The 22,748-nt window shown below is 39.3% G+C and overlaps 1 long non-coding RNA gene across 3 annotated transcripts in view; it reads left to right on the top strand.

Annotated features, from left to right (window-relative positions):
• The window catches only part of LOC125327529, a 49,577-nt gene that overhangs the window by 9,860 nt on the left and 16,969 nt on the right, over window positions 1–22,748 (top strand). For 2 of the 3 annotated variants that reach the window (XR_007204301.1, XR_007204300.1), the window contains exon 1: window positions 14,905–15,096. The exons of the other annotated variant lie outside the window; for it this stretch is intronic. This is a non-coding gene — a long non-coding RNA (uncharacterized LOC125327529). Of the gene's footprint in view, window positions 1–14,904; window positions 15,097–22,748 lie in introns of those variants that run through there. 3 annotated transcript variants of the gene reach the window in all.

The raw sequence follows: 22,748 nt of genomic DNA, 5'->3' as shown, positions 1-22,748 counted from the left end.
GCAGTTACATAAAGGCACTGAACAAGGGTGTTATAAAGACATTTTCTTCAATCATCTATTCCTGCAACCTGGTTTCTAAATTTTAAAAATATGCAAGGTGCATGTTTAGTATGCAAGGTTTTTGTTTAGCTCAGGAATGTGCTTTTGGAGCAAATCTCGTTGTTATTACTATTTACTGTTGCTTGTCACTTTCTCAAGCTGTCTCTTCAAATCCATATAATCAGTGGATGCAAAGACCTCAGCACCAATGGTTTGGTCTCCAGACCTGCTGGATGGGTTGCACTTTCTGAAGGTTTCCTGCTGTTATAGAGAAGTTCTGCAAGTGATACCCTGCAGTCCCCAAAATTCCAAGTAATATGGGGTTCTTTTTTCCGTTACTTCTCTGGTGAAAGGTTTCATTAACTTTTGGCTCCTCTGTGGTTATTTCACCATGTGTATTGTTGTGTTTACTTATTGTGCAGAAATAATTACTGCAGCCAGGAATGGTAACCAAAGAAGAAATTAATAAAGAGAAAGTAGTTTAATATTCAGTGCAAGCTTAAGTATGATGAATAGTTCAAGTGAAGGTCATTTATTCTAGAAATTATTGGTTTGAACAGCCTAATGGTTAAAAAAATTGTCTTTTTTTCTCTTTGTATTTTGTTTTCTTTAATGTCTTGCTTTTCTTAAATCTCATTTTGGACAATAATGTTCTTTTAAGCAGTGATTTTGGTTGTGTGTAGCATTGACAATTGTGGACATTATCAAAGAAAACAGCTCTTTTAAAACCTCAGTGTAGGTAAGTAGTCATTCTTTAATTGATGTTTGCAATACATTAAACTCTACCTGCAAGGTGAAGCACTTAGTATTTTAAATTAATTTTTTGAGGGAGGCCAACTGTACCCTGAATAGGTCAGAATCCTAGCTGTTGATTCAGGAAATAATTTTTTTTCCAGAATCTGTCATGGAGATTCTTTGAATTCTGCATGCTTTACCATACTTGTATAAACAGCTAAAAATAGTTTCAGCATGTATAATACATCAGATAATAGATGTATAGAAAGTTTTTATCACTGTATTCTCAAGATGTACTCTGTGAATCAGATGGAACAAGATGTCTCATATTTAGTCATGGTTTGGTTGAGCAGGGAGCTATATCTTAAGTTACATGGATATTTTAAGTTGCTGATTGCATTACAAAATGCTTAGAAATATTCTCATTCCAAACATTTCTTTGGTAAGAACTCCTCCAGTTTCAGAAAGTGATCTTTCATTTTGCTGACAGAACTTTTGCATAAAGAAGTCCAGTTAGAATATGACCCAGGCCGTTAAAATCTGAATATTCATGATGGGTTCAGATGCTGATAATGATCATCTCCCTGCAGGTGTGTTGGATACTTGGCTCAACTCAGTCTGTAGATACTTTTGTAGATCTTCTCTATGAACATGTAGCCATGACTGACACTCCTTCAAAAGAAGAAAGGAAGAAAAGGCTTTGAAGAAAAAAAAATTTGAAGTAGAATTTTGTAACTCTGGAAGTAGCTCTGTCTTTTCAGCCCCTTTGCACTTCAAATAGAGTTGTGAATGTTCACTGCTTGCCAAGAAAATGTTGTTCTGACATGGGAATTCTTGTAGGAAGCTCAGAGAAGCTCAGCAATTCAGACCTCTTGGTTCTTGTTCTGGTGCCCAGACTTCTGGAATTGTTTGGAGCAGAATTTGGGTTGTCCAGATTGTCAGAGCTGTTCCTGGCCCTTGTAGGAGGCTGCTGGGTGTGGCTGACCAGGAACCCAGGGCTGCGGAGGTGGTGTGGGGACACAGTGACCCCCAGACTCTGAGTCCCCCACTGGGCATTTTCTGACTTGGGGGATGTTCTTACTTGGTCAGTTGGATGGGTTTTATGGCTTTTCATGTTTTGAAGGAAGAACAGTGTGCACACACCATCCTTGCAAACATGTCCTCTGTATTCCGCAGTTCTAATGCATTTTTTTTTAAGAGGTTCAAGACAGCAAAGTAAGCTCAGGTGTGTAGGAGAGGCAAAATACCTGAGGGCAGATTGATGTTCTGAGGTGAGATATAGAGATAAATCCCATTAAAACCAAAGCCCCTTAACTTTGAAGGGGCATTTGAATGCTGGCAATGTAAGGTTGCTTTCCAAATGAAGTAGGTACATCTCCCGAGTCCATTTTTTAAAGAGTTCTCAGACTTCAGCAAATTACAAAGCTCAATTTGTCAGCTGGGTAGCCAGTACCGGGAAATACAACGAGTGGGTTTTGCCTGTAAATGTGGGTCATGTCATCCTTTTCCCTTCCCCTTACCTGCTCCTCTCTTAGGCCAGAAACATTCATATTTACAGGAATTAACATGGGGATGTGGAGCATCAAAGGATTCAGAGGCTGTTGCCCACAAATCCACAGCAGCTTTGCAGCTGGAGGAGAAGTACAACATATTCTGATCTCTGCTTAAACACAGTTTATTTTGGGCTGTGGTTTCAGATTAAATAACTGAATATAGAGTTTAGAGATTCCAGGCTCCCTAAGTTTATTGAATTAAAAATAAATTTGAAGGCCATTGTTGTAGTGAATAGAAGGCAATGTGTTTTGCAGAGACGGGGGTAAAATGTATCTGTTGATTCAGTGGACTTCCAAGCAATTACAAAGGGCAGATCTTGCTGGTAATTCAAACAACAAAAACATTTTATAATTATATAGGGCCAGATTGTCTGGTTTACAGTTTCCCAGTGAAGAACTGTGCTTTGGAAAGCCTAGGGTAGAACTTCCCCTCTTTTACCAGTCCTTTTGAAGGAGCAGGGAAAGAGGAAAAGGTGTTCTTGGCTCACGCAACGCATGCTGCAGTGGTGATGCAAGCTAATACTTACATTGCACACAGTTTGCAACTAGCAAGTGCCAAAATGTCTGATAATTGAGGCTGCAGTCCTTTCCTTCAGAAATACCAAAACATTTTATTTTTGTGTAAATAGCTGTGTTATTCAAAGACAGAGCACGATGGTGGTTTATACTCTTTTTTTCCAAAGGAATAAATGAAGAGCCAGAGCTGTAACAGACTGCAACAGAGCAAGAATAAAATCTAGCAGTATGCAGCAATGGTCAACACTGTCTCCTCACCAGCTGCTTCAGCTGCAAAGTAACAGATTCATTTCAGTAACACCTGTGAGTGATTATTAAAATAACCTCTTGTAACATAACAAATTTGCCTATTCAGAGAGCAGAGAGGTCTGTTTATAGCTACAACTCTAAACCTAAGTGGTGTAAAGCTGTTTCTGATGTAAAGAGCTTGCAGGAAGACATGGATTTTGCAGCCAGGAGGAGCAGATGATTTTTAAATTTTTTTTTCTAGCAATAGGAAATCTTTAGGCATGATAATAAAATTAATTTTAGGACATTTCTCAGTATCCCCATGTGAAAACTGAATGTGCATATAGACTCTGTGGTGTATGGTCATTAAAATACTAGAGATTTTTGTGTTACTTTCAAAAATGAAACATTGTAATATTGTATTTTCTGCATTATCTATTATAAATATGTAAATAGAAGACTTAACTATTCCATTCACAAATATGAAGTCAGAATATTTTGATCATATTAAAGCTACTCTATTTCTTTTACCAAATAGATTCCTGCTGAGCGTCTGCAACACTTGAAGTGGCACTTTCAGCTGTAAAAGCACTGTTGGAAAATTTCACTCTAGGTTTAATAGCAGTCAGTGTTTCTTTAGCTCATGGTATTAAATTCAATCCAACTGTAGGTGGTCCTAGTTCTTGTCTTGAAATCTGGTGTGTGTGCATTAGAATGAGAGTACGGAGAGTTAGAATATAGAGATTTAGAAAAATGTAAGATATTAGAATGACAATGGTCTGTTATTTGGTCAACAACTCAAGAAATTACTTTGTTCCCTTTAGCTGTACTCTGTCCCTTGATCCCTAATGTCAAGGACTGATGGATGGATGTAATATCTGTGGAAAATACATTTTTTTAAAAATTGCTTGGGTTTTCCAATCTAGCAGCACAAAGCACCAGCTGCATACTGGAATTTAAAAGAAAGAAAGTGGATCATCAACTTTTAGCATGAACTGCCTGTGGATCCTTTGCTTTAATTTCCACCTGAAATGCAAGTTCCCTTAGTTTTGAATTTACTACTGCACTGTGAGTGTTCTCCTGGCACCCAAGGTGAGCTTGCTTTGAAGAATTCTTAGTTCCTGGGCAGTATTGCTTATCCTCTCCACTCTGTGTCCAAAGGGCTGGGTCTGTGGAGGGAGAGCAAATGTCCAGCTCCCATCCCTGGCAGTTCCTGACCTGGGTGTCCCATAGACCTTCCGTCACTGTGGATACATCTCTGGAATGAAAACGTGGATTTAAGCCTTTCTCTCACAAGATGGCAGCATCACTTCAGGGAATAACACCACCTGCACCAGTCAGGAGGCCTTGGACATTTGAGTATTTCCATTTTATCCAGTATGTGAAAGAAACTCTGATAGCTGTGCTCATTCGTGTTATCTGAATTTACATATCAGCATCAGGCACGGGACTGGACGGGTTTCATTCAATTGCTTCTATGTTTACGATGAAAATGATGAATTGTATTGAAATTGTGAATTGTACTGAAATGGTGTCATTATTATTGTGACTCTAGTTAATACTGTAGTTGCATTCCTGAGATTTCAGCAGCAGCATCGGGTTGTTCCAAATGCACTAAGCAGAAATACCGTACAGAAATTTAATTTCAGATTCACACATTTCCCTCCATGTCCAGTGAGTGTTTTTATTCATTCAAGGCTTGATCCCACTCTCCCTGAAGTTAATGGCTGAGTCAGAATTTTAGGGTAAGTCCTGTAAGGAGATAGAAACAGCAGAAAAGAAAGGTCATTAAAGTGGGGGTTTTAATGGGGCTTTTAATGTCTTTTGCCCCCTATATAAATAATCAGGAATGATGAAAGAGCTGCTGTTTGAACCATTGGAAGCATCAACCTTCAGTTAATTCTGGGCAACACCTTTATTTTATTTTAGGGCAGCACTGACCAACTTCTAAAGGAATTACATCAAGTTTATTTCTGATTCTAAAAACAGGTCTTACCAATTTGGCCTTACCCATTAGGAATAAAAAGCTTGGAAATAATGGAATCCTCACTGTGGTTGTTGGATGAAGTTGAGCTTCCCAAGAATATAGACACATATTTTTTTTTGTTTTATTACCATTTTGCCTGTGATTTTGATTTTACAGCATGAGTTGTGAGCTGAAGAATAATACTTTCTAATTCATATGGTTGTTTTATAACTTTCTTCAGATATTCCACTAATATGACCATTTTCATTTTTAAATCAGAAAAGCATTTTTCATGACTGCCTGGAGAAATATCTCTTTTATACTTACAGTAATGAAGGAGATGTACTTTGCTATCCTGGGTAGCAGCTGTTATTGTTTAATGGAATTATTGGCTGGTGTGCAATAATATTTTAACATGAAAATATTTAAAGTCTTGTATTTTCATTTTCTTGAAAACTTTTATGCTGAGCACAAAAAAAATTCTTTTTCTTTCAGTTTTTCAAAATCCAACATGCTTAAGATATGGTTTTACTGACAAGTGGTCACTCTTTTTGCACTTCTAGGATTAAGGCAGGTTTAGTCTGCAAGCATAACTTTCTACTAACAGCTCAAGGTGTGGGACTTAATGTTCAGAGATTTCAAAATTCTTATATTTAAACTTTACCAAACTGGAATGCATGAACTGAGTATTTAATTTCTTCTTTAATGTAACCTAGGGATTTTTATTGGTGCCGTTCTCATCTTCAGCAATTCATAGTACAGCCTCCCAAACACAAACTTACATTTGCATTGTTTACTTTTGTGGCTTTGTACACATTTTCTAAAATTGCTGAAGGAAGAAAGCCATGGATATAAATGATATTGGGAGAATGAAGTCAGGTCCTTGGGTGATAATGATTGCTGAATTCTGCTCTTGCCTTCCTATCCAGCGTAGATTCTAAGGAAACAGAAGAAATGTACCTGATATCTTCATTTGTAGAGCCTGGTGCCTCCACTTCCACATATATTCTGAGATGTTGTAAGAACTGAACTGGAACACACAGACAGCAGTGTGTGAGAGCTTCAGAAAGGCAGGTTCAAACGCTGCAGGTTGTTTTGGCTGCTGCAGGTCAGCACACCTCCATCATTCCACCTCTCTTTGGTTAAAAAAGAGAGAGAGCACAAATATAACCTCCTGGTCACACAAAGCCTGTGATATTCTCCATGAGCCTCTTCCCTCACTCATCCTGCCAGTAGGATAAGTCTGGCTTTCAAAGAAAATTGAAAAGCATTCTGCTTTAAAGAGGAGGATAATTCAAGGGCTAGCCTCTAGCAGAAAATTGAGAGATTGTTCAAGGAAATGGAATAATTGAGGTTATTTGTGATGAAATGTGCTATTGATCACATTCAAATCCAACCCACACTGTTAAAAGTCAGAAGCTATTTTTTTTACTAGGCTGCATGAAATTAATTTCTTCTCTTCCTAGTGCATGAGAAGTCTGGTTATAAGTGGGTCTCACTGGTTTAATCAGCAGTGATCCTATTCGTGGTCCTTTAATCTAGAAGTGTTTAATGTTCATGTTTAAGCCATGCATTTTTTCAGAAAGCATTTAAAATGGGTTTGGCTTTTACTGTGTTTTTCAGGGCTGGTTGGAAGCACACTTGAAAGACAGAGGGGAATGAGGTACTTCTAACCATTACAGTAGCACTTGTAAGACAAAAGCAAAACTTTCATGATGCAGCTTTTATCACATGTGTTAATTCCAGAAACATTTGTGCCTACCTGACCCACAAACAGATTTCATTTTTAAGGACTCGAAAGTCAGCACCTTCACATTCTAAATACAAAGCACTAAAAGAAAGAAGAGACGTAACATTACTCTCTCTGATTACTCAGAGAATGGAATAGGAAAGTAGGTAGCAAGGATGATACAGATCTCAGGTGGTTTAAGGAAATGCTGAATTTTGGCTTTATACTTGTTTTTAGTATGGCCTATTTATTTTCATTGCTAGAATAATACTAATCCAAGGTCATATTATGATCCATGTGTGCAGTTTCCATTGAATATCGTGGTAGTTGTTTGACTCTTGAAACCATATAATTGACTAGAAATTATTAGAAGAAACATAGAAATAATTGGGAACATTTCCTTTTTCAATACTTCCCTTCAGTCATGAAAGAATTTGCAAAGACACTGTTGAAAATGACCAGATTACAGAATTTACTTCTCCCTCAGAAACAATGAAATGTTCTGTTTCAAATTCCCATCCCATTTTACTTCTCCATGCTTTAAGGATTTATATTGGCATTACAAGGACAGACAGAGATGAACATTTAAATTTCATATTTGGTTCATATCCTGATAAAGGTGCACCATTGGAAAATAGATTCTTCAAAAGCATACATAATGTTGGAATGTTCATTAAAATGCTTTTGAGTAGCTGAGTACTGGTCAAAATTGTTGGATGGGTCTGCATTTGGCTCCTGTTTTACTGCAAATAAGAGATATTGAAATCCCCAACTTTCATTAAAAGTTTCTGACCATTATATAATGCAAATGTGTCAAAAAGACCCCAGGCTTACTCTGAGAAGGGTAAGTAGACATATGGTCAAAATGTCATTAATACTTTTGCTCAAAAATGTAGTTAGAGGAACATATGTTGTATTGTGAATAACATTGTTTGTGCTAATAAAGCAAAGGTTTTATTAGAAGTAGTCCTTGGGCCAGATTCCACTTTCTGCTATAACAGATGTGGAATAAATGTAAAGCTGAAAAATACCAGAAAAACACAACCTATTGTTTGCAAAGATTTTCTACTGGCATGTTTGAGATTAGTGTCTGTTCCATTTGCTGTATGTGAATTTTTAAGTGGTAATATATGTGGTAACTACAATACATATTACTGAGTCCTAAGCATTGTCTATTATATTGCCTGGAAAGTAGTAGAGTAAATAAATTTCATTCTTTACACAGTACTGCAAAGAAGAAATTTGGTAATATTCTACCATTTTGCAGATGGGGGAGAATTAAATAAAGCCCAAAAGCAGGGGTGTTAAGGTAAAATGCTCAGCTGTTAATGGAGAAGAATATGTAAGTTAATTCTCTTTGTAAGTCCTCAGATCTTTGGGGTGCTTATTCAGGAATAATTCATAACAAATTAAGCAAAACAGAGGTTTGTAGGCTGTGGAAGAGCTTCTCAGGAAATGTGAGCTGTTAGTTGATACAGCAGCTCTAAGCCTTGCTAACAGACCAACTTCTTTATGGGACATGCCTTGCTGTATCAGAGCTGTAAGAACAGACATCATTTAGGGTTACAAGTGATGTATTTTATGCAAAATTATATATTAAATATTTATTTAGAGTTCATCATGCTTGACGGGTGAAAGGTTGTAGGTGCACGCATTCAGCTGCATGGTTGAAGAAGATGTAGGGAAGAAAATAAAAGATTATGAATTACAGTAAATTGGGAGGTATTGGAGAAGAAGCTGGTGGGTCTTAGAATAAAAAGGAAGGTAAATTAAAAGTTGTAAAGGATTTGCAGATAAAAATGAAACCAGGAGAAAGGCTGAGTGAAGGGAAGAATCTGCATGAATCCCAAGTAATGGAAGGAGCGGACAGAATATATGAAAATATGTGATTGGATATTTAAGAAGCTTTCAGTCTTTAAAATGTAAACTTAACTGGGAGAAGTCTTAACATCCCCTAATCCATACAGGCTGTTTAGGACTCCATACAGTCCTGGGGAAGAGCAGATTATTTTGTTCCATTGTGTGCAGGCCTCTGTGCAAACCACACAGTAAGGAATTGCAGGAGGGTTCTCAGCAGGCTCGGAGCAGGAATAGGAGCTGCACTTTTGAATGCAATGGTTTCGTTGTTTATAGCTGGCCTGTTACAGAAATCCAAGATTATAAATATACCTGTCAGGGAAAGATACTTACAATGAATTTTCTCACAGGTAACAAAATTGAGATAAAACACCTGACAGTATCCTAACACTTCATGTAAGTAGGCTAAAAAAAGAATGTGCATTACAATCTTCTGGGGGCAGTTGTTTCTTTGTTTCCTTTTCAAAGCCCTGTGCACTGAAAAGCAGAACTGACTTGGAGTGTTTGCAGTAGAAGGAGCAGCCAGAAGAGAAAAGGATGTTTGTGTCCTGCACTGAGTGTGGAAGGCTGTGTTAGCTTCCACCATTATCAACAGCAAGCTTATGTGGTCAGATGTTATTCAAAGTTATTGAAACTAAAACGAGGTGTAGGCTCAGAAAACTTCTCTGCAAGACACAGAGCTGTGCTACATATGCAGGAAGAGCTTTTGTAATTCCAGTCTCAGAGGGGAAGGGAGACGTGTACAAGCGATGTGTATTGATGGCACTGCCAGCAGCAAAAGTTAGAAGGCAGCAGGTTTTGTGGAGAATATTTGAGGTAAGATTGGAAGAACAATCAACTGGGAAACAGAAACCTTGACTGTGTTTTAAAAACAAGCACTAACAGCTGCTGTGAGCCTAAAGCCTTTAACTGTGTTTTTCTGATAGACTAAAAACTCCCCAAACCATCCAGTACCTGAAATAACTTCCAGTGTAATAGCACAGGGTAAGCAGATACCTCTCATTTACAAACTGACTTCACAGTTCTGAGACGTTGCTGCAGAGCATTAGGTGCAAGACACAATGTAGGCTTGTAACCATCTTTGTAACGTGCTAGTCCCTTGCTAAGAAATGAATTGGTATTAGAAGACTGTAACACATTTGTGATTTCTCTTGCATGAGTAACATGCAGTGGTGAAAGGTTTGGATGGTAGTAGCTCAGTGATTGCTGGAGGAAATCCCCAATACCTTTTGCAATAGTATTTGCATAAAATAATGTGAAATTCTGTCTTATTGCTGACATACTGAGTTAAGAGTTACTAGCAGGGTCCTGACACAAGGTACTTGATATTTATATGGAATATAAAGTGGAGTTTTTTAAGAATTTAACACTTCTGGAGATAGTTTCTATGTGTTTTCCATATTACTTAGTTCAGTTCTGAAATATGCTGCTCAATGGCATTGAACTATGTTCTGATGTGTTCCTTTGCAGGTGAAGAAATACACCTTCTAACTAACCAGAAATGCAGTGGTAGAACCAAAAATTCAACTTAGTTCTTTGAAACTTGTTTCAAAGACTTTGCAGACTGCATTCTGCCTTCATGGCAAACCTTGCCTTTTGCAAATGTTGTCTGACTGCAGTTGAGTAGGATGGTATTTGTTAAGTGTTTGAAATGAGCAGGGAGGTGCTTTGAAGGAAATGCCCTGTATATTACAGAGTTTATGTTTCTAGCTGTGGAGACAGTAGCTTAGCAAAGATTGTGTGAGTATTTCTGGTTTGGTTCAGACCAGCTGCAGATGGGACACCATCAAATACATTGTTTAAGCAGGCTATAAAAACAGCCTTGCTAAATCTGAGCAGTGTGATGATTCCAGCGGGCTCGCTGAAATGAGTTATTTTTGGCAGGAAAGAAAGAAGATAGGACTTGGGATGTGCACTGAGAACCTAATTTTCTCTTTTATTTAGGGAACAGGAAATGAGAAGCAACATTACAGCTGAGGATAAAGCTAGCATAAAACAATGGGGATGAAAAACTAAGATAAAACTGACCTCTTCAGGGGAAGAGGCTGATAGATGTGTCTGGCTGGTGTGGTAAAGAAGACATGATGAGCAAGTTTAGGGTTATTTGGGTTGGACTGAGGTCTGAAAAAGGTGACCAGTGAGGTTCTTGAGGAGGAAGGGGGGAGTTTTGTTTAACTCTTACATATATTTCCTATATAACATTTTGTGCTTTCTGAGGTCCCTTTTTAGAGCATTTTTCCAGATAACATTTTTTGTCCTGTTATCTTGTGTTTGGAAGCCATGTGTGAAATTTTGATAGTAATGAAATGCCTCCTGTTAATTTGAAAAACAGTGATAATGAAGTTTACTGATTTCCACTATTCTGTGCTATTGAATGCTCTTGAACTAAGCCATTAGTAAGGATGACAGAGCTGGGATTCTGTGCTCTATGCAATGTTTTCATGGCTAGTTCAGCACTGCTACTGAATTTGTAAACAGGACAACTGAAGTTATGAAATTAACTTTGAAGTAGAGTAAAAGCCTAAAGAACACAGGATTTGAAAATGGATATTGACAAATTCGCGGAAGGAGTTATATGACTGGCTAGGATGTTCTTGCATGTTTTAAGTGGATTAGGAAGAGTTGTTAAAGTTTTGGTTTTAATCAATTATCTTAGTTGAGGATTGCCACTAATTACCTGAAGGATCGAAGAATTTTTTTCCCCTGTCTCTCTGTCATGCGTTCTTTTTTTTTCATCATTACAATTTTTGTGGGGTTTGTTTGTTTATTTGTTTTTCTTTGCTAGGAGCTAAAGATGGGAGTCTGAACATGCCATACTGTTATTCCTATGGGAAATCTTAATGATCCTGTTCGTGTTTTCCACCCATGCTTGGCAATGCCATCTGGCGTGCAGTGGCCAGATTTGAGGGGAGTAAGGAATTCTCTCCCACCCTCTCATCCTTGTTTACACTGGCAGAGGCTGTTGGGATCTTTATTTTTCCATGCTCTTCTGTTTTATGGAGTAAAGTTCACTTGCTGAGCTTAGTTCAACTGCTTCACTGTGGTTCCCTGGCAGTGTGAGACCTGTAGTGCTGCTAAATATATTTGCTCTTTATTTCTGTGGGATGTCTGGAGGGTTTTTCTATCCTTTATACTAAAGATATACATTACAGGCTATGAGTGTATTTCAGCTGCTTTGTATGTATGTGTGGATAGCATGGGTGTGATTTTCTGTTTTAATTTAACAAATACTACATAGTTTAGGACTTCAGGGTGATCAGGGTAGTCCCATCCCATCATTTACACCCCAATTCTGCTAGGAAATGTCTCTGCTACAGTCACACAAGCAGCAAAATCAATATTGTGCTTTAACCCTGAATGTATTTAAAATTTTGCTTTGAAAACCTCAATCATTTTAGACTATTTCTTTGCTATGCAACACTGTAGGCTGTACACCCTCAATCTGGTTCATAGGACTGCACCAGTAGTAGAATCAAACTGTTTAAAGTCCGATCTCTCCATGATTTAGGGTTTCCAGGGGGGAAAAAAATAAAGAGGATCTGTGATCTTGGAACCATTGCCCAAAAGGTGTTGAAAATCGAGTAATTCTAACACTTTTATTTTTCAACAAGATCAGAGCACTCCCAGCCTTTCAAATACCTTTCCATGTGATTTAGATTAATATGCAAATGTGAAAGCTTTGAGCTACTTGAATATTAATTACTTTTGAAATATGCTCCTATTGAGATGTTTGAGCATTAAGGACAGTGAACATTACATAATTGATAAGAATGGCTCATTAGTTAAAACAGAGTTTGTGAGGTTGTTGATGAATGACTTGAAGTCATATTAATTTGTCAATGATATCTGTCAGTACAGAGTTACTTTGGGAGGTTTAAGGTGGTATTTGTGTGTTGGATAGGAGGTGGCAGAACACTGATAGGGCAATAGCAGCTCTGCCAGTGTTGCTACCTTCATGTGCAGTGTAATTTAGGCAGAGATGGGGGAAAGCAATGATTTTTTTGTGCTCTCCATTCATCAGTTCTATTTCTGTTTTTATACTTTGCTTTCATTCTCTTTATAAAAGTCATAAATGGTATAATCTGACAAACTTCTAATGTGCAGCTGTGCTCACACAGGGAGTGTGCTGAGTGTGAGCAGGAGAGACCAGCTCTGTCATGCAGCTCGAAACAGGACACAAGGGTGGATTTATTCATGCATGACATGAAATCCTAATGCTGCTCTGGCTTCCTGCAGCCACCATGTGTGACCTGGAGCTGAGGAGAACCTGTGGTGCAGCACCAAAAATGTCTCAGTTCCAAAACCTAAGTGAGAAGATGAGGCTCAGCTGACCACCAGTGAATATGAACCTGGTGCTCAGTAAAATGGGGTCTTTAGTGATTTGTTCACTAAAAGCATAAACACTGATATGTTTCCAGGCTGAGGACACAGGACAAAATGAGCAGGAAGAACCTATGTTGCAGATCAGGTGTAATCAGATGATTTCTCTGTAATTAAGTCAGAGTAATTGCTGTTGAAAGGGATGCCTGGAATCTGAGGAGTAGCAAGCTCCTCCCTAAAGGACTGTCAGATATAAGGAGGGAACTAAAAATGTGACTGATGGCAGAGTGTGGAGATAACTGCTGTCACTGGCGAGCACGGAGGTGGCCCAGAGGGGCCATATTCATGTGAAATATGGCTACACAGTGTCTACACTGCTCACTTCAGAGCAGGGATGCATTTGCAAGAGAAAACTCTTACATCACATATCTATTAGGTGGGTCAGATCCATTGGTGGGCACCAGCAGGGAAGAAAGGAACTAGGGATCCTCAGGACCTGAGGATCTGATGAGCAGCCAAAGGAAAGAGCCCACTTATACATGAAGCAGTTGCATAAATTAACACCTGCACTGACAGAAGCTTGGGACCAAATTCCTGCGTCCTGTGGGAGTGCACAGGTGTGGGGTGTGAGAACACAGAAATCAGTGTGGAAAACCTGTTGCCCACCTGAGAGAGAGCACAGGGAGACAGAAGTTGCTTCCTTCAGTGCCATCAGAAGAGATGGATTATGGGCAGGAAGGAGTCAGATATTTCTCAGCCATTTCCCTGGCGAACCAGAGAAGTGGTATTATTTGACTTACGTACCAAAACCCCATACCTGAGAATGAATAGATGTGTTACTTTAAACATGTTTCAACTGCATCACTGCAATACATTTTGAACGTACAGCTTGTGGCAATCTCTGTAGAGATGCAGAAAAGGATTCAATTCTTGAGCCTGTTTATTGCTTTTATCTGTGATGTTACATTAGAAAGAAATTGGGTAGTGTAGAAATGCTTTTATAATAAATGACTACATCCACAGTATAAGGTAAAGCTGGGAGATAACATGAGGATTCAGAGCAAGAAGAATCAGAAAAATGCATAGCAGATGTGTAGTGCATACTATGATGGGACACAGATGCTTTTCTTGCTTCTTATTTCAAACTAAATGAACTAAAAATCATACTCTGAATCAGGTAAGAATAAAGTGCTAATGCTGTGCAGCTGTCCTTGCTGAAGGATGGCCTTTGTCTCACATAATTACACTTAAAGTTGTATTACAATGGAGCTGTGTACTAATGGGATGGTTTGGCCATAAATCCAGAAGCCATACTGAGGCCATTAGAATGTTGAGGGTGTCCTGTGTAAGCCTCCCTTGCACTTCCTGGTCACCCTCTGGAAGGAAGCCAACGAGGTGCAAACAACCATTTGTGAGAAAATAAGAGGCAGACCTGTAAGGGTCACACTCCAATGTAAAATATGTATGGATTTATCTGTGGGAGTCATTATCAACATACCTCAGTGCTGCTCTTTACCTCACTGTGCACACCAGCTCAAGTGGAAAATCAAATGACAGGTTAATGCTATGCATTTGCAAAACCCCTGTGAGAGGAGCAGACACTGTTGCCCATAAATATAAACCTCTTAAGAGGTGAAGATGGGTGAAGGTGAAACAAATATTACTGTACTTAACAACAAACTGCTCTTCCTCCTGAAAGTCAATTGCAAGGCTTCTATTGGCATTAATGGGGGAAGGCTTGGCCTGTTCATGATCTGTAGAGGGGCTGTACAAGGAGCTCTTCAGGATTTTAAGTACAGAAATAAAAATTTAAAAATTTTTAAAAAAAGGAAAAAAAACAAAAAAACCCAATCAACCAACTAAACAAAAAACCCCAACAAACAATCCCCCCCACCAAAACCAAACCAACAAACAAACAAACAACACCCCCTCCCCCCCAAAAAAAAAAAAGCCAAACCCAACTAAACAAAAACCCAACAAAATACCACAAACAACCTACACACTGTTTCCAAAGTGTATGGTAATGACATCTGTATTAGAATTAAAAGGGGGCTGGGGAAGGGGTTGTTGATACTCTGTTTATTCCTGCAGGAGAAGTCATTTAGTGGAGGAGGGTGAATTTTGATAACTGGCCTCGGTGCACTGTTACCATGGTGAGTTGCAAACAATTCCTCTCTGGATTCTGGTGGGTTTGTGCATTTGCTGAAGTTAACGCTGTTACTGAGTGAATTATTTAGTTCAGTATTCCTGGCTTATAATTTGTTGGTTGCAGAATTCTGGGACTAAAGTCTCAGTCTCTGAATGGCTGGCTCCTGATAAATCAGTTTGAAGTGAAGTCTTATGCTTAAATAAGCATCCTCTGGAAGGTGTGAAATGTACCAAATACAGGAAATGGAGAAGAGCCTCTGGCATTCCGTGAGATTTTTGAGTGTTCCTGACTGTTTGCCAAGGCTCATTCAAAGTAATTTGGAAGGGTTACTTCCTAATAGTTCATGGGCAGTGACCCATATAAGAAAAACTTCTGCGACTCCACTTGCTTTACTTACCTAAAAGAATTTTTGGAAAAGGGCCTGCTAGAAACAGATTTTTATGCACATTGTATTTATATTTGCTGCCTTCTTGCTTTCAGATAACTGGGGTGGGAGAGACTAACCAGATAAGGTTTGAGCTTCTCTTTTTGGAGAGAGGAACCAAGATCTGAGCTGGAGAGCCTTAATCCACAAAGATGCAATTAAAGGTAGAAAACAGGAGCTGTCCATACAAGGGAAGAAAAAAAAAAATGGAAGCAATGAACTGTAATGTTGATCTGTTCTAGGGCTGGAAGCAGGCTGACAGACAAAAATCCAATTTGGAAAACAGCTGGACACATCTCAGATTCTCGGTTAAGGCACAGACTTTAATCCCTAAGAGAAATACAGAAGTTTGTCCTGAAGGCAGCTATCCAGTCTGTAAATGCACTGGAGTTGCAAATAGTAGTGAACTTCAGGGAGCTGTTCAGTTTTGGTTTATTGTTGGTGGATTTTCTGCTGTCTTTCCAGATGCAGGAACAATTTGTATGTCATTCTGCTCCTTACACAGGATATTGTGTCACTTGGACTTGGTGAATCACAGAATTTGTGACAGATCTGTGGAAGGATGTGCTGTGCTCCTTTTGCCTGGTCACTCCATGGCAGTGTGGAAAAAATGAGTTCTGACTCAAATGTTTGTGTGGCACAGCTTGGGAACGGATTAACAACGTGCTGCAGTAATTGGCTCTTTAGGGCTTGAAAGTGGGAAGAAAAGAACAGGTTTTGGCTAAGTATGCTCTTGATAATCTGAGGAAGCAGATATGTAAGTAAAGTAATACGTCCTTGCTGTATAGAACCTTGTCTGGACACACAGCTCTTTAATTGTATGTTCTACATGATTGTAGGCAAGGAAGTCCTGATTCAGGTTTTCATCTCTTTACATAATACAAAATGGTGTTGGGTTTTTTCTTACTTTTTTCCTAGGCAAAAGGACACATGTCTTTCCTAGTAAAATATTTAGGATATTATAAATAACTTCTCAGCAATGCATAGTTGTCTGCATTAAAATGGAACTATGTCAGTAATGAATGTTGACCTGGAATTACAGCCAGTATGGTAATGAAATAAAGCCCCATTAGATTTAAGTAATTTGCAAATTGAGGTTGTTATCAGTTAATAATGATGTCCCCAGCTGATGTGAGGAAAGGGTTGTGCTACTCAATCAAATAGGAAGTAGGACTTGTAAACAGATGTAACTAGCATAAATGTTAAATTATGGATTAATTTCATACATACATTGCAGTAAATCCCCACTAGTAGACAGTTGTCAAGACTGCCTAGAAAACTTGGCTACGTTTATGTTCAATGTGATCATTCTCCTGCTCTTGTTCTACTTCTAGGAAAGCTTTAAGTAATTATTTTTGTGTAAATTCCAGCAGTACATCAGTTTATCAGAATGCTTGTGTTATTCATATATATATTTGTAATTAACCACAAGTTATTCAGGTGCTAAATAGGTGCATCAGCTTCTAGGTCACTTTTGACTTTCTTAACTAGAGCCTTACAAAAGAGTAGGCATAATAAACCATATTTGAAAGAAGATTCATTCAGGGTATCCCCTGAGTTTTAGTAAATGTGTATTTTTACCTGAAGGAGATGTAGGAGAATCAAAATGCATCACAAACCCCTGTGAACCAGGAGTGTTTCGCCCCCTCTGTATAATTCTGCTTGTGCGCTGCTCAATGTTAAACCAATGTTTTGTTGCCACTGCGTTTCCTCTGACACAGGATTTGACCAGGGACCTGTGTAACTATAGAGCATCTGCTCTGTTTCTTTACCTCCCTTAATTAAAATCAGATCTATTTGTTAGGAAACATTGTGGAAAACCTAGAGGCACCAAAAGGGAGCCTCCAATACAGAAACTCTCTGCAACCCTCTGGAAACTTTGAGGTTCAAAACAGTGAAAACCTCTGCAGTTGTGGTGAAGCAGAGTATCAAAGAACAACAAAGTCACCCTGATTTGTCAGTAATTTGCAAGTAACTATAAATAAAACCTGAATTCTCTTATTGTGTCAACTGGGGTCCAGTAAAGCATTTTATTTTCCAAATAGAAATTTATCCTATAGGGTGACTGATTAAATATACCAGTCAAACAGCTTCTTAAATAAGAAATACTTAACTATTCTTTGTCTCTTTCAGTAGCTGTGACTTTTGAAAAATTTTGTCCATATTTTCCCCCAAGAATGACATGATATTAATGGTACAAAGCTTGGTTGGATGACAGTGCTACCAAACTGTCTGAGGATATAGTATGAGTGCCACACAGGCTTCCTGCTAATGCACCAGTCTCTGTAACTGCAGAAATGCTGATAGGAGTGTGCTGCCTTTGACTTCTCACCACCTCGATGTTTGTGGATTCACTTAGGCCTCCATACAGAGTGTTTAAAATGCTGCTAAATCAGAACACCTCTTTCTGAGTGTCTTTACAGCTGTGACAATGGGCTGTAATCCTTTTATTCAGTAAGGATATTCCATTGTAGAGTTGCCTGTGAGTTACTGGAATGTGGTTTAACATTCTCTCTTCTAGTTTGGAGTCAGACATCTGGCACTGACTGGTTGTCTGTAAACAGGACATGATGTTTCCTCAGCCACGCACCTTTTCTCTTGGCACTGAACCCTATAGCTGGGAGGTGCAGGTGGAAGAGGAATTTGCTTATTGCCAGAGGGAGCTGCAAAGGGGAAAAGGCTGAGCTAGGTGATTCACAGGGGGGTTGTTTTGGTTTTGTTAGCTTGTTTCCCCTAAAGGGCTGCCAGGGTCATGTGAGGGCACAGGGGTGTCCCCTGTCCTGGGGGCATCAGGCACAGCATCATTGTCCAGGCAAGGGAGTGATTGTCCTGCTCTGCTCTGAGCTGGAGCGGCCTCACCTCCAGTGCTGGGGGCAGTTTTGGGTGCCACAAGAAAAAAAAGACATGAAGCCGTTAGAGAGTGTCCAAAGGAGGGTCATGAGGATGGTGAAGGGTCTGGAGGGGAATCCATAGGAGGAACAGCTGCAGGCACTTGTTCTGTTCAGCCTGGAGGAGACTGAGGGGAGACCTCATTGCTGCCTCCAGCTTCCTCACAAGGGGAAGAGGAGGGGCCGGCATTGATCTTTTCACTGTAGTGACAAGTGACAGGACCTGAGGGAAGGGCATAAATCTGTGTTAGGGGAGGTTTAGGTTGGATATCAGGAAAAAGCTTTTCACCCCGAGGGTGGCTGGGCACTGGAACAGGCTCCTCAGGGCAGTGGTCACAGCACCAGCCTGACACAGCTCAAGAAGCCTTTGGACAATGCTCTCATGCACATACGGTGATTTTTGAGGTGTCCTGTGCAGGGCCAGGAGTTGGAATTTGATGATCCTTGTGGGTCCCTTCCAACACAGGATATTCTAGGATTCTAGGGTTAGAGTACTGAACCATCTGCTCCTGCTCAAGGTGGACCTAGCCTGGGATTGCAGCATTCTTCTCCTGAGAGTTTGAACTTCCAGGCTAATGATCTGTCTCTTTCCTTTAGACTTCTGTTCTTTGGAAACTGATGATAAAGCAAGAACTTTAACTCTGAGAAAATAGTTGCTGTTGGGGTATTTGCTTTAACCAGTACTTGAATGGTGAAGCTGAGGGGCTGGTATGTCATGTTTGACTGGTCACTTCAGTTTGAAGTGAGGATGGAATCACTGAGTCTGGCATAAATTGAGGTTATGGATGAACTGCAGTGAGTTAGGGAAAAATTCAGTTCTACTTCAAACATTTTTTCTCTCTGCATATGGATGTGTATATTCTTTAAATATTAACTATGCTCCATATTATAATAGTCAAGGATGACTGCTGATAACCATTCATCTTAAACTTCCTTTCATATGGTACAAGAAAAACTTGCTAAAGCTCTATTTTAAATTATTAATATGAGATTACATGGCCAAACAGTTCCTCCTTTTCTCTCATGCCTGAGCTTCCTAACCTGACAGCAAGACAGGTGGCCTAGAATGACTGTGATGAAGGAAGCTTAATCAGAGGCAAGGGGTCAGTTGGAGTAAAATTAGACAAATAACCAGGGTTCAAGGATATGCTTAAATGAACTGCACAGTTTGCACTATCTGTTGGCAGTTATTTTAAGATGCATAAAGCACAGAGTCCACAATGTCCTAATTTTGCAGGGATAGGCTGTAAAGATCATAAATTCTATGAAAGGGGTCAGGCTCTAATTTATAGGTCTGATTCAAAGCTTGCTGAGGTCAATGAAAACCTCTTCTATTAAGTTTAGTAGAGTTTGGATCATATCTTAAAGAAAAAAAGTGTATTGAGAGACTGCTAAGATTAAGTGAGAGAAGTAAATTTTCCCAGGATAAATGCACTTTTCATCTACCTATCATTGAAACAGGAAAAAGCCTGTTTATAAGACTGATAGGTTCTCACAGTTCAATTTTAATTTATTTCAAAATACAGTGAGCCTAGTGAGTGAAGAGGGGGATTATTCACTACCTGCTGTTATACAGTAAATGGAAATGCACCTTTGCCTCAGTGATCCAGGTGAATAGAATATTTGGGAAGATGTCTCCTGCAAAAATGTCCTTCTCAGTACAGAATGAACCAGAAGTACTGTTGGGATTATTTAGTCCATTGAATACACAATCCTGTAGCTGTCCTCTGGCTAAAAGCACAGGATTACCTTTTCTGCTGATGAAAATGAGAGCTGCTCCACTGACATTTTGAGCCACATCATCATGTTGTGCAAAGAACTTGGTCTGGTTTTCTCTGCTGCTTCTGTTTAGTTGTAAAGGCCCCGCTCAGGATTTGGGCTGTTTGCCATACAGAAACCAGTGTGAGATGTCTGTGAGGAAATGCCCTGCACCAGTCATTAATGCTGGTTTGCATCAGCTGCCTTACAAAAGAGAAGTGGTCCTTAAATCAAGCACCAAGATCCTTTTAAAAGAAGGAAAAATGGTCAGTTTTGAGTTTGCTCCTCTGCAGCAAAATAGAAATCTCAATGCTCCTACAATCTTAGGCCAGGACAGGCTTTGGTAAGGATAATGGGACGTAAGTGCCTTTTGTTTTGCTGTTAGTGAGAGTAAATTGTATAGCTGTCAAGTTGTGGCACGTCCGTAAGTGCTGAGTAAAACCTTTGCTGGGAGTGATGAAATTAGCGTGCCAAAGGAGAGGGAAGAATGCACATCCATCAAGGGAACCTGGGAGGATTCAGTAGCAGGTTTAAACCAGTACAGAGGCCTTGGCCATCTGCTGAGGACATGTGTGGACATAATTGCACAGAACAACTGTCGTTTCATTTTTTATAAAAGCACCTTAGTTTGCAGGATGCTTGCAGTTGAAGGGAGCAGCTTCTCACTCCCTCCAAAGGAGCAACTTCTCCCTCCAAAGCCCATGTCCTAGAAATACCTGTATGTTCTTTCTTAATGGTCAGATTCAAACAGCTTGGTTTATTTGAGGCTCCCACGGTGTGTAAGAAGTTACATCCAGCCTGTCCTGCAGAGGAAGCTGAAACCCCTGGCAGTTTTGCATTGCCAATGTAGCTCAGAGTTTATCACAGAAGTACCGAGATACTCTGAGCTGTAAGGATGCTCCCAGAGCTTTGTTCTTGTGCTCTAAATCACTGGAAGCTATGGCAGGATGATATCTGCATTTTGTGGCTGCCTGTCCATTGTTTTTATTACAGCAAAAGGGAGGGTGAGCTTGGACCATGGGAGTGTTGCCACCCCTTCCAGGGCATGTCAGAGCTGCAGAAGCCACAGAGATGCATTTGCAAACAGATAAAATTTAATAGAACCTAATGAAGGCTGAGGACATTTTTGTATGCTCAAATACACCTTAATGGACAATTTTAAGTGTTTGAATTCACAAGTGGCAGCAGTAAATTTCATTCACCTTTTTAAAGCAGGGATATTTTCACCCAGCTTCCTAAGCACGGACACAGTTTTAGGTAGAAGCTCAGTTTCATCTGGTAGGAATAAAAAGTAAATATCCTATGCTTGGTCTCTGTCAAGTGATTGACTGTTTCCGAGCACGGGGTGTTTGGAAGTTGTTCCCAGTTGCTGAATTTGTCACAGTGTCTTTGCTTGTTTGTGATTTGTATAATGAAAAAACAAACTAGAGAGATGAGGGTAAACAAGTGAAATAGTATTGTTTATCTCATACTTTTGCATCTACATTTTACATTCTGTTACTTGGGTGATGAGTTTTGGTGTCTATTTTTCTTTCTTTTGGAAAAGAACATGTATTTGCAGAGTCTGAGGTTTTTCAAAAGCAGATCCATTGTAAGCACAGGAAATCTATTAAAAAATGTTTAGAGAAAAAAATTATATGGCTGGAGAAAATGTCTGGGAACACTCTGAGATAAATGTTTGGGGGTTTCTATTTTACTGTCTTAGCAGATTTTGCTAGTGCCACTTTAGCTTTAAGCCATATGATTATATCAATTTAGCTTGCTAAAATGGTAATATGTATAGAGAGATGCATAAATTCTAAAATCATCAAACCATTTCTCTCGAGATTCAAAAGTGAGTCAAGAAGCCAATGACCTAAGGCACCCTTTTTTTTTTGTAGGTTTTTTTTTGTTTTCCTGACATTTTTCTTTGAGGTTTCACTAGAAGCAGTTCTCCTAGTTCTTGAAGAGCTCCAAATATCACATTTGTACTTCACAACATACCTGGGGTTATCAGGAAATGTTTTTCATGCTTGACATACTCTTTGCCACCATGTGCAGAGCCAGATGGAGTCCCTGTCTGAATGGGAAAATATGTCCCCACACCTGGATCTTATGCTGTGAGCACAGGCTGTGTTTGATGGGAAAGAGAGGATGGAAAGTTTGCCTAGAACTGCCTCTGGCAATTCCTCCCTGATTGTATTGCTCAGTCATGGCCAGTTTGGAGATACATTTATGACTTCCAGACTGCATCTTGTTTTTTAAATACTCAGGCAGTTCATATTGTATAGCTTTTCTTTTTCATGAACTTTCGTTGTGGAAACCCTTCCTGATGTCAAAATGAACCAAATTCTGATTCTAGTCCCATTCTTTAGATTCCTAGGATACCATCTTTGTTAAAAACCAGGAAATACACTCTGGAAAGGTTTGCTCTGATTCTTAGGGGCAAAGATCTGTTATGCAGGCTGATTGTCAACTGCTTAGTAAGGACCTCTCCCGCTATCTCCAGAACATTATTTGCTGTTTGCCCTTGGAGATGCTGCACCATTGGACTGTAATTCAAGTACTGTATATAGACTGGTTTCTCATTCCAAGACACACCTGCTA

This window comes from Corvus hawaiiensis, chromosome 6 (genome assembly GCF_020740725.1).
Source record: "Corvus hawaiiensis isolate bCorHaw1 chromosome 6, bCorHaw1.pri.cur, whole genome shotgun sequence".
Taxonomy (NCBI): Eukaryota; Metazoa; Chordata; class Aves; order Passeriformes; family Corvidae; genus Corvus; species Corvus hawaiiensis.
The sequence above is the reverse complement of the archived record's forward strand: the minus strand, read 5'-3'. Positions and strand labels throughout refer to the sequence as shown.